This window comes from Fukomys damarensis, unplaced genomic scaffold (genome assembly GCF_012274545.1).
Source record: "Fukomys damarensis isolate Sample0158 unplaced genomic scaffold, DMR_v1.0_HiC HiC_scaffold_33, whole genome shotgun sequence".
Lineage (NCBI taxonomy): Eukaryota > Metazoa > Chordata > Mammalia > Rodentia > Bathyergidae > Fukomys > Fukomys damarensis.
The window spans coordinates 42,212,288-42,225,299 of NW_022900945.1; the positions used below are offsets into that span (position 1 = coordinate 42,212,288).

The 13,012-nt window shown below is 36.5% G+C and overlaps 1 pseudogene; it reads right to left on the reverse strand.

Annotated features, from left to right (window-relative positions):
• Positions 1-844: 844 nt before the first annotated feature.
• Positions 845-1,803, reverse strand: LOC104849579 (annotated as a pseudogene).
• Between the last annotated feature and the right edge of the window lie 11,209 nt (positions 1,804-13,012).

The following is a 13,012-nucleotide window of genomic DNA, read 5'->3' on the forward strand; positions in this document are numbered from 1 at the left end:
GGTCTATGGGAAAATCATTTCTCAATTATAGAAAACTTTCAAAGGAACTCTTGGAACTCCAATCTGATCTAAGCAAGAGACTGCCTGCCTTAAAGATGGCCCAGGATGAGACAATGTAGGACTAGACATCTCAGAGCTAAGAACAGGCAGAGGAGGTACAATGCTTCTGTTCAGTGACTAGCTTCATGGAAACTCTATGAGATCCTGAAAAAACAGTATTGGGAGTTTGCTTTATGTTTTTCTTTTTAAATGGTTACAATAAAGTGTAGCAGAAGTACATCTTTTCTTAAAAATAAATTTTGGCAAATGTGTGAACATCATAAAACAAATAAAATACTTTACAGGAAAGTGATGAGGAAGTAAGATTTTATAGGAAACTTAAAAATGAATTCTCCCTCCACCCCAGTATCCGGGATCAAACTCAGGACCTTGCACTTGCCAGGCAAGTGCAGCACCACTGAACTATGTCCCCAGCCCTAGCCATGTGAATTCTTGAAGTGTGGTGAAGGCCATCGAGGACATAATTTTTTTAAAGTAATTTAAATAGCTACATGTCACTACTGGCTATGTACTCAACTGTGTAGTTCCAATGTTTCTTGAATCAAAAAACAGTGGTTTCCTTAGGGGACTCCTCCTTATTGCTAAGGGATTGAAAATTAAGTGTGGAAAAAGAGAAAAGCTTGTAATATGTTTCTCTGGCCACATAAGATCTGAAATTCTCCACAACCTTTGGAGGAAGAGGATGGAACAACCCACTAGGAAGAGTGTAAGGGGAGGACTTGAGTAAACTTCAGTATATATGCCTTTCCAACTCCCAGCTAATGTTAGTGGGAGTAAAGACCTATTACTGTTCACTCAGGAGATGCTTATAATTACACAGAATTAGGTTGTGTCCCTGGGGCCATCTGTGCATGGAAATCACTACTGAGGAGCTGGTGGAGAGATGGAAGTGGTGCTCATTGCAGATAGGGTTTGCAGAGCTAGAAGAGGGTTTAGAGGCAGAGGGACCCGAGGGACCTTTCTGGCCAGTGCAGGCTGAACAGGCCCTTTCTTCTTTGGGATTACAATGTTATTCTTGTTCTTAAACACTTTTCTTGGATCCAGCTTGTTCATGAAAGAGTCAGTCTCTCCTGTGAGCAAGTCTGTGTTGTAGGCATTGGGCTTAAACAAGTTGAACCACTGCTTGACCTGTGGGCTAATATAATAGCTGGTGATGGCATACCACTGGGACAGGCCCAGGTGGGTGATAATAGGCAGTAAAAGTATCTGTGAGAAAATTTCAATATAATGTTCTGTCCAGGAACCAGATCTCAGTGTCTTGTGCTAATGCTGGTTTCCCAGTTTTGTAAATAAGGCAAACTTTCCCATTCCTGTTACATGAATCTAACTCAAATATCACATTTCAAGAGTGAAAATGAGGCTTCTCTGGCTAGTCCTTACTGGCTTCATAGATATCATCCTCCAGGTCTGCCAGAGTTGGTGCATTAGGAAGTGAATACATGGAAGACTGGTTGGGCTCAGTTAACTTTCGATGCTGTTAATTGCCATATTGCCCAATGGAATGATTTGCTCATCTAGCTTCACACTCCAATGTGGAAGCCATTGGTCATCAAGTAAAACTTCTTCATATCCTCAGGCACCATACAGGTTCTTTTTGTTGTTGTTGTTCCCATAAAGAAATCATATGATGTTCAGCAGGTGCCTTTTCTATGATGGTCACCTTTGTCACACCTGGAGAAGATTCTAGGATGTGGGTTATGCCAATGGTCAGTTTCTCCAGGTGCAGCTGTTGCAGCCAAGCAGTGGGGGAAGCATCTCCTCCATGGCTTATATCCCAGGTGGTGCATGGTGGGGGCCCAAGCAGAGAGCCCTGCAGGGCAGAGAAGGACAGGACCACGCCACAGCGCCTCTGCCTTTGAGCTCGCAACATGCTGGGAGCTGTAGTTCTCAAGGCCTGAAAGAATGGTGGGGGAAGGTGGGGGTCCTGGCTGGTCCAGCAGCAGCAGCTCAGTGGGGCGCTCCTTCCCCTGGCCTGGCCAGGTGCCACACTGCACCTCCCCAACCCCTGTGGTATAGTTTCAAGTTGGGAATTGTGATACCCCCTGCCATTTCTCTGTTGCCTAGAATGGCTTTTGCTATTTTATGTCTCTTCTTGTTCCACATGAATTTTTGTATTGTTTTCTCAAGTACTGTGAAATATACTCTTGGGATTTGAATTGAGATTGCATTGAATCTGTATAGCAGTTTGGAAATATGGCCATTTTCACTATGTTGATTCTTCCTACCCAGGAGCAAGAGATGTCTTTCCATTTTCTTATATCCTCTTCAATCTTTTTTCAGAGTGCTGTAGTTTTTAGTGTAAATGTCTTTTGTCTCCTTTATTAGATTTATTCCTAGGTATTTCATTTTTTGGATGTTATTGTGAAAGGAATTGTTTCTCTAATTTGATTCTCAGTGAGACTGTTATTTGTGTACAAGAAGGTAACAGATTTTTGAGTGTTGACCTTGTATCCAGCTGCTCTATTGAATCTGTCAATTAAGTCTAGAATTCTTTTGGCAGAGATTTTTGGGTCTTCTATGTAGAGTATCATATCATCAGAAAATAATGACAGTTCCACTACTTCCTTTCCTGTCTTTATTCCTTTTATTTTTTTCTCTTGTCTAATTGCTGTGGCTAATGTTTCCAGAACTATACCGAACCAGAGTGGTGATAGTGGACATCCCTATTTTGCTCCTGATTTTAGCAGGAAGGTTTTCAGTTTTTGACCATTTAGTATGATATTGGCTGTTGGTTTTTCATAGATAGCTTTTATCAGGTTGAGATAAAGGCAATCTATTCCAATTTTCTGTAGGGTTTTATCACAAATGGGTGTTGAATTTTGTTGAATGCTTTTTCTGCACCTATTGAGATGATCATATGTTTTTTGTCCTTGACTCTGTTAATATAGTGTACTACATTTATTGATTTACATATGTTGAACCATCCTTGCATCCCTGGGATAAACCCAACTTGGTCAGATTCTTGATGACCCTCTGTATTCTGTTTGCCAGTACATTATTGAGAATTTTTACATCTATGTTCATTAGGGAAATTGGCCTGTAGTTCTCTTTTTTGATTGGGTCTTTCCCTGGTTTTGGAATCAAAGTAATACTTGCTTCCAGGAATGAATTTGGAAGTATTTCTTCCCTTTCAATTTCATTGGAAAGTTTAAAGAGTAGTGGCAATAGTTCTTCTCTAAATGTCTTGTATAATTCAGCAGTGAATCTATCAAGACCTGGGCTTTTCTTTGTTGGTAATGTTTTAATTACATTTTCAATTTCACTGATTATAATTGGGGTGTTTAGAATTTTTATATCTTCTTCATTCAACTTTGGAAGTTCATATGTATCTAGGAATTTCTCCATTTGCTCTGTGTTTTTCATTTTAGTAGAGTACAATTTTTTGTAGTAGGTAATGATGATCCTGTGGATTTCTGGTAGATCTGTTCACTTCTACTTTTTCATTTCTAATTGCATGAATTTGAGCTTTTTCATTTCTTTTTTGATAAAGTTGGCTAAGTGTTTATCTATTTTATTTATTCTTTCAAAAAACCAACTCTTTGATTTGTTGATTATTTAATTTCATTCTCTTAGTCTCCATTGCATTAATTTCTGCTCTGATCTTTATAATTTCCTCCCTGGTACAAGCCTTCACTTTGTCTTTCTCTTCTTTTTCTAGGAGCTTGAGGTTAATTATTAGGTTATTTATTTGAGCTCACTCTGCTATCCTAGTATGGGCATTTACTGCTATGAATTTCCCTCAAAGAACTTCTTTCATTGTGTCACATAGATTTCTGTATGTTTTATTGGCATAGTCATTTAATTGTAGAAACTGCCTAATTTCTTCTTTAATTTTCTCTGTGACCCAATGGTTGTTCATCTGGGTGTTATTCAATTTCCATGTTTTTGTGACATTCTTGTGGTTTCTTATGCCATTGATCTCCAGTTTAATTGCACTGTGGTCTATTAATATACCTGGGATAACTTCAATTCCTCTGCACTTACTTAAGTATGTTCTATGAGCTAGCATGTTGTCTAATTTGGAGAATGACCCATCTGCAGCTAAAAAGAATGTATATTCTGATTTTGTGGGGTGGAACTCTGTACTAAGTCCATTTGTTCAAAGACTTGGTTCAGTTCTAGTATTTCATTGTTGATTTTTGTCCAGATAATCTGTGTATTTGTGACAGTGGAGTATTGAGGTTCCCCCACTACAACTGTATTAGTACCTATTTCATTTTTCATATCCACTAATATTTGTTTTGTGTAGTTGGGGGCATTAGTATTTGGGGCATATATATTCATGATTGTCATTTCTTCCTCTTGTATTGTTCCCTTTACAAGGATGTAGTAGCCTTCATTGTCTCTCTTATTTAGTTTTTGCTTGAAATCTACTTTGTCTGCAAATAAGATAGCTACACCCACTTTTTTCTGAGCTCCTGTTGCATGGAGAATTGTTTTCCATCCTTTTACTCTCAATCTATGAATTTCTTTGTGGATTAAGTGGATTTCTTGTTTGCAGCATATTGTTAGATTTTGCTTCTTTTTTTATTTTTTAGGGGGATAAAACAAAAAAGTTTACTTTACTAGCAAAGGGCCAGCCTGCACCAAGGGCTGTGCCAAATGACCAACCATGGGCTGGGTTACAATCTGCCTTTTACAGGAGTTTTACAATCATGACCTCATTTTAGGTAGTTTGATAAGACATTACAGTTCTCTCAGTTCCCATCACAAATCATGGTCTCAAGATAGCTTAATTTTAACCCAAACAAATGTAGTACCTTCTTTGTGGTTAGGAAGTTTATGTTCTCTCTCTCTCATTGAATTTATTGCTACATTTTAGGTATACAGTACACTTATATTCATTATTGGGATCTTGTACCTTTACATGACAGGTCTTGATTCTCATTTTTGCCCCTTATCCCTGCCCTCTCTTCACCCCCTCCTCCCCTCCACATTTACAAACACTTTTTTTTTTCCATTTTTTCATTTTCTCATATTTTCCCCTTATTACCTTTCCCCTATCCTTTCCACTTTCCATACACCCTTTTCTTCCTATTTCACTTTGTCAATTATCTCATTAGGATCTTATGTACTATTATAGTCTTTCACACCAGAGAAACTGTTCGATATTTACACATGTGTGACTTATTTATTTCACTTAGGAGTATATCTTCAATATGTATCCATTTTTCCTATGAATGAATCTAATTTCTCATTCTTTATGGCTGAGTAGTATTCCATTTTATAGATAAACCACATCTTCTTTATCCAATTTCCAACTGATGGGCAAATATGCCGTTTCCAAGATTAAGCTATTACAAACTGTGCTGCTATAAACATTGGTGTGCATATATCACTGTGATATGATTCTTTTAATTCTTTTGGAAAGATACCCAGCAGAGGGATGGCTGGGTCAAATGGAACCTCTAGTCCCAGCTCTTTGATGTATCTCCATATTGATTTCCATAGTGGTTGCACCAGTCTGCACTCCCACCAACTATGGAGAAGTGTTCCTTTCTCCCCACAGCCCCACCAACATTTGTTATTGGTTGATTTCTTAATAGCAGCCATTTATCTGGAGTGAATTGGAACCTCAGTGTTGTTTTCATCTCCATTTCTAAAGTGACGAGTAATGTGGAAGATTTTTTCATATATTTATTTTCTGCTTTTACTCCTTTGTCTGAAAAATATCTGTTCATTTCTGTTGCCCATCTTTGAATTGGGTCTTCATATTTGGGGGCCTGATTTGTTTTTAGTTCTTTATATATTCTAGATAATAGTCCTTTTTTCTAAGGAGCAGCTGGTAAACATTTTTTCCCACACTGTATGTTGTCTCTTAGCTCTGTTGAAGGTTTCTTTTGCAGTGCAGAAGCTTTTTAATATGATGAGATCCCAGTTGATTCTTTGTGTTAGTTCCTGTGCTACTGAGGATTTCTTTGTAGTCTTTTCCTATGCCAATATCTTCGAGAGTTTTGACTAACTTATCTTCCAGCAAGTTTAGAGTTTCTATTTTAATATTTAGATCTTTAATCCCCTTGGATTCCAGTTCAGTGAATGTGAAAGGTAAGGGTCTATTTTTAATCTTTGGCAGATTGAAATCCAGTTTTTCCAACACAATTTATTAAAGAGGCTATCTTTCCTCCACTGAGGATGTCCAGCTCCTTTGTCAAAGATGAGGTAGCTGAGTATATATGGAATTGTTTCCATATCTTCCAATCTATCACACTGATCCTCAAGTCTTTTTCTTTGCTAGTATCATGCTGTTTTTATCACAGTGGCTTTGTCAGACAGTTTCAAGTTGCAGATTGTGATATCCTGTGTCATGTTTCTGTTACCTAGAATGGCTTTTGCTATGCCAGGTCTCTTCTGTTTCCAAATGAAATTTTGGATTATTTTCTCTACTTCTGTGAGATACATCATTGAAATTTCAATCAGGATTGTGTTAAATCTGTATAGCACTTTGGTAGTATGTCCATTTTCACTACCTACCTGATTCTTCCTACCCAGGAGCAGGGGATATCTTTCCATTTTTTATATCCGCTTTGATCTCTTTTTTCAGAGTGCTGTATTTTTAAGAGTAGAGGTCTTTTACTTCCTTTATTAGATTGATTCCTAAATACTTCATTTTTTAGATGCTATTGTGAAAGTAATTGTTTGCCTAATTTTTCTCTCAGTTGGTCTGTTACTTGTGTACAAAAAGTTTATTGATTTTTGTGTGTTGACCTTGTATCCAGCTACTCTGCTGAAAGTGACAATTAAGTCTAGAAATCTTTTGGCAGAGTTTCTTGGATTTTCTATGTAGAGCATCATATCATCAGCAAATAATGACCATTTAATTTCCTCCTTGTCTGTCTTTATTGCTTTAATTACTTTCTCATGTCTAATTGCTGTGGCTAATGTTTCCAGAAACATATTGAACAGGAGTGGTGACAGTGGATATCCTTGTTTTGTTCCTGATGTTACAATGAATGTTTTCAGTTTTGTGTCATTTAATATGATGTTGGCTGTTTGTTTTTCATAGATAGCCTTTATCAAGTTGAGACAAAGACCATCTATTCCAATTTTCTGCAGGGTTTTATCATGAATGGCTGTTGACTTTTGTCAAATGCTTTCTCTGCACCTATTGAGATGATCATATGGTTTTTGTCCTTGACTCTTAATATATTGTATTAAATTTGTTGAGTTATGTATGTTGAACCATCCTTGCATCCCTAGGATCACTTGGTCAGGTTGAATGATCCTCTTGATGACCCTCTATCTTCTGTTTGCCAGTATCTTATTGAGGATTTTTGCATCTATGTTCATTAGGGGGATTGGCCTGTAGTTCTCTTTTTTGGTTGTGTCATTCCCTGGAAGTATTGCTACCCTTTCAATTTCATTGAAAAGTTTAAAGAATAGTGGCCATAGTTCTCTAAATGTCTTGTATAATTCAGCAGTGAAGCCAACAGAACCTGGGCTTTTCTTTGTTGGTAAACTTTTAATTATGATTTCAATTTCACTGATTGTAATTGGGGTGTTTAGAATATTTTTATCTTCTTCAAATTTGGTAATTTGTAAGTATCAAGAAATCTGTCCATTTCTTCTGTGTTTTCCATTTTATTTTAATATATGTTCTCAAACTGGGTATTGATGATCCTGTGATTTTCTGCTGGTTCTGTTGTGACTTCATCTTTTTAATTCCTAATTGCATGGATCTGAGCCTTTTTTTCCCCTTTTTTTGACAAGGTTGGCTAAGGATTTATCAATTTTATTTATACTTTCAAAAAAGCCAACTCTTTGATTCATTATTGTTTTTGTTTTTAGTTTTGGTTTGTTTTGTTTGTATTGTTCTCTTAGTTTCCATTGCATTGATTTTTGCTCTGATCTCTATAATTTCCTCCCTTATACAAGCTTCATTTTTTTTCTCTTCTTTCTCTAGGAGCCTAAGATTCATCATTAGGTTGTTTATTTGAGCTCACTCTGTTTTCCTAGTGTAGGCATTCAGTGCTATAAATTTTCAATGTAGAACTGCTTTCATTGTGTCCCATAAATTCCTGTATGTTATATTAGAATTATCATTTACTTGTAAAAACTGAATGATTTCTTCTTTAATTCTATCTGTGACCTGTTGATTGTTAAGGAGTATGTCTTCTTTAATTCCACCTGTGACCTGTTGATTGTTAAGGAGTATGTTGTTCAATTTCCACGTGTTTATGGAGTTCTTACAGTTTCTTATGCTATTGATCTTTAGCTTAATTTCACTATGGTCTGATAATATACATGGGACAATTTTGATTCCTTTGCATTTATTTAAACATATTCTATGAGCTAGTATGTGGTCTATTTCAGAGAATGACCCATGTGCAGATGCAAAGAATGTGTATTATGATTTTGTGGCATGGAACAATCTGTGGAAGTCTATTAACTCCATTTGTTCAAAAGCTTGGTTCAGTTCTAGTATTTCATTGTTGATTTTTTTTTTGTCTAGATAATCTATTTGTGACAATGGGGTATTTAGGTTCACCACCGCAATTGTATTAGTGCTTATTTGGTTTTTCTTGTCCCTTAATATGTGTATCATATAGTTTGGGCATTAATATTTGGTGCATATTTATTTAATATTGTCATCTCTTCCTCTTGGATTGTTCCTTTTACTAGGATGTAGTGGCCTTCTTTATCTCTCTTAATTAGTTTTTGTTTGAAATTTACTTTGTCTGCAAATAAGATAGCTACCCCTGCTTTTTTCTGGGCTCCTATCCCATGGAGAACTGTTTTCCATCCTTTCACTTTCAGTCTATGACTTTCTTTTTGAACTAGGTGTGTTTCTTATATACAACATATTGTTGGATTTTGCTTCTTTATCCATTCTGCCAGTCTATTTCTTTTGATTGGAGAATTGAGGTCATTGACTTTGATGGTTATAAGTGATATGTATTGACTCATCATTGTCATGTTATTGTCCTGCTCTTGGCTCTTTTTAATTTTTTTCCCCTTTAGTTTCTTGCCTTGCCTAATTGATTTGTTCTGTTGGGCCTCATGGTGTTGTGACCTTCATTGTCTTTTTCTAGGATATTGTTTATAATTGTTTGGAGTGCTGGTTTGGTATTCATGAAGTTTCTCAGGTGTTCTTTGTCATTGAAGTATCTTATTTCCCCATCCATTTTAAAACAGTGTTTTGCAGGATACATCACTCTAGGTTGGAGGTTGTTTTCTTTTAGGGCTTGAAATACCTTGCTCTAGGCTCTCCTTGACCTGAGGGTTTGTGTTGAAAAGTCTGCTGTGATTCTGATGGGCTTTCCTTTGCATGTGATTTTTTTCTTTTTTCTAACTGCTTGTAGTATTTTGTTCTTTTGTTGGGTTTTCTGGATCTTGACCATCATTATGTCTAGGTGTATATCTTTTTGATCATGGCTAAATCAAATCCTATATGCCTCCTTATCTGTATGTCAAATTTTTCCCCTCTAGGAAGTTTTCTGTCATTAATTCTGAGAACAGTTTTTTTAAGTCTTTTGTGGTTTTTTTCTGCTACTGCATGGATTCCTATGTCATGTGGTATTCTTTTCTGCATCATCTAGGAGTTGTTGGATCAATTTCTCATGATCCCTTACGTTTTTTAAGAATTCTCTCTTTTCATGGTCACTGATCACAATCCTGTCTTCTATATTTGAAATTCTATCTTCACGTTTGTTCATCCTGCTGTGAATGCTTTCAATAGTTTTAATCTCCTGGATATCTGTTTGAATCTGCTTCATGGATTCCATTTCTTTCCTAGTTTGGCCATTCATGGCTTCTATCATTGACCTGAGCTCATCTATTTTTTTTTTTTGTCTGTTTCTGTTCCAGAGTCTCTGATCATGTCTTTCATTGTGCTCACCATCTCTGTAGTTATCTGGGAAATTATTTCTGTTTTGAATTTTTCTAGAGCCTGGTTGATCTGTTTTGTTACTTCCCATGCTATGAGTTCAGGTGTCCTGGTGGTTGATTGTCAGATTTTTCCACCTCATTTCCCCTAGAATTTGCTGTTGCTGAACTGGAAGTTTGTGTTTGTGCCTTGCTTAAGTGTTATCTCATTGTTATTTTGTTGTTTGGCTGTCCTTGGTTTAATTCCTGGGTTAGTACTTTGGTCTTCCTGATATAGCTACTGTTTAGGTTTCAGTCTCTAATGAGTCAGAAACACTCTTGTTTTCATAATATCAGAAAGGACAACTCATTAAATCAATCACAGCCCTCTAGCACAATTGATAGAATCAGCAACACAATAGCATCAGGCACAATGACCATTTGTGATAGTTATTAATCTATCACCTTTAACCATGTGAATTGAATCAAAATCAAGGACCAGCCCAAAATATGTTTATAGTGAATAAACTCTTCAAAATAGCAACTTTGCCCTTCAGAATGGGGAGTTAGAAGGAGTGGGGAGGAGAGGACTAGATAGGTAAAGGAATAGGAGGTTTTAAGTGAAGCCAGAGGACACAGGATGATCACACAAACTCTAGGAAACTGTTGAAGACAAGAGGAAAAGACAGAGTGCAAAAACAAAGGTGAGAATAGAACAATTTAACAGTAAGAGGGAACCTATAAAATGTACTCACTTTCCTTTGAAACTAATACCATCAAGTGAAGGAAAAAGAGAGAAGAAAAGAAAAAGAAAGAAGAAATCCAAATTAGGGCAGGAACCAGAACAAAAAGCGAGATGAAGAATAACTTGGTGAGCAAGGGACTGAGTGGGAAAAAGAAGAAGATAAAAGGAAGAATTTCCAGAATGGGAAAAAATAAATTTTTCAAAATAAAAATTAAGAATAGGAGGAAAAGTAAGAAAAAAAATTGAAGAGCCTTTTTCAGGGTATATCTCTGTTGTCACAATAGACAATGTGGGTGGCCATGTACAGAACTAAGTCAAGTAGTCTCAGCTTGCCAATGGCAGACCCCTGAGATTCAGGCTGAATTAAGGTTGCAAGGCTCAAATTGGGCTTCCTGTCCTCCTGCAGGGTTGAACTCTGTAAGGTTCTACTGCTGGTTCCAGCTGCCCTTCCCCTGAAGACAGTCCAAGTTCTAGCCTGGGCAGTTCTCACTGGTCTGCTCCAATGAGGAGCACTGGAGGTGAAGGAGGAGGAGCAGTGAGCTCCCCGCATGGCTGGGTGATTCTAATCCAATAATAACAATTTAAATTCTTTATTTCTTATCCTTATTCCTTTTATTTCTCTTTTCTAATTGCTATGGCTAATATTTCTAGAGCTATATTGAACAAAAATGATAGTGGACATCCTTGTCTTGTTCCTGGTTTTGTGTGTAATATTTCAGTTTTTGCCCATTTAGCAGGTTGCCTGCTGGTTTGTCATAGATGGCTTTTTATCAGGTTGAGATAAAAGTCTATTCCAATTTTGTGCAGAGTTTTGACAGTGAATGTGTGTTGGGCTTTGTCTACTGCTTTTTCTGCCTCTATTGAGATAATATGGTTTTGGTCTTTGACTCTGTTGGCATTGTATATTACATTTATTTTATTTGTTTGGGTTTTTTTTTCTTTTTGTACCAGGGATCGAACTCGGGACCTTGTTCTTGCAAGGCAGGTGGTGGCACCACTGAACTAAACCCGCCACCCTACATTTATTAATTTATGTATGTTGAACTATTCCTGAATCCCTGGGATGAACTCCACTTGGTTAGGGTGTATGATCTTGTTGATATTCTTCTGCATTCTTTGTGTCAATATCTTAGTGAGAATTTTTGCATCTATGTCTAATAGGGTGATTGGCCTGTAATTCTCTTTTTTGTTCCTTTTCTGCCTTTGGTATAAAGGTAATGCTTGCTTCCAGAAATGAACTTAAGAGTATTGCTTCCCTTTCAATTTCATTAAAGAGTTTGAGAAGTAGTGATATTAGGTAGGTCTTCTCTAAATTTCTTGTAGAATTCAGTAGTGATGCCCTCAGGAAGTGGACTTTTCTTTGTTGGTAAATTTTTAATTACATTTTCAATTTCATTGACTGATATTGGGTTGTTAAGAATTTTTATATCTTCTTGTTTCAATTTTAGTAATTCATATGTATCTAAGAATCTGTCCATTTCTTGTTTTCTGTCTTACTGAAGTACAGCTTCTCTAAGTAGGTATTGATGATCCCCTGAATTTCTGCAGAATCTGTTATAATTTCACCTTTTTGATCCCAATTGCATGGACTTGAGCCTTTTCTTTGCTTTTTTGATAATGTTGGCTAAGGATTTGTCAATTTTATTTATTCTTTCAAAGAGCTAACTCCAATTCATTGATTTTTTTTCATTTTCTTAGTCTCCATTGCACTAATTTCTTTCTGATCTTTATAATTTCCTCCCTTATATGAGTTTTTGTCTTACTCTTCTCCTTTTTTAGGAGCTTGAGGTTCACCATTAGATTGTTTATTTGAGGTTGCTCTGTTTTGCTAAAATGGGTATTCATTGCTATAACTTTACCTTGCAGGACTGCTTTCATTGTGCCCCATGAATTATAGTATATTGTATTTGCATTGTCATTTAATTGTAGAAATTGTCCATTTTCTTCCATGGCTCATTGGTTGTCCAGGAGGATATTGTTCAGTTTCCTCATGTTTGTAAAGTTCTTGTGGATTCTTCTGCTGTTGATCTCCATTTCTATTTTGCTATGGTTTCATAATATGTATGGAATAATTTCAGTTTCTTTGCAGTTACTTCAGCATGTTCTTTGAGTTACATCATGGTCTATTTTGGAGAACATCCCACATGCAGCTGAGAAGAAAATGTATTCTGATGTGGGGTGGAACACTTTGTAGACATCTACTAAGACTATTTGTTGAAACCTTTGGTTCGGTTCTAATATTTCATTGTTGATTTGTTCTCTAGTTGTTCTATTTAAGGCAGTGAGCTGTTGAGGTCCCCCATTACAATTGTATTAGGGCTAATATGATTTTTCAGGTCTACTAATTTTTGTTTCATATAGTTGGGTGCACTGTTATTTGGTGCATATATATATAATATATAATGT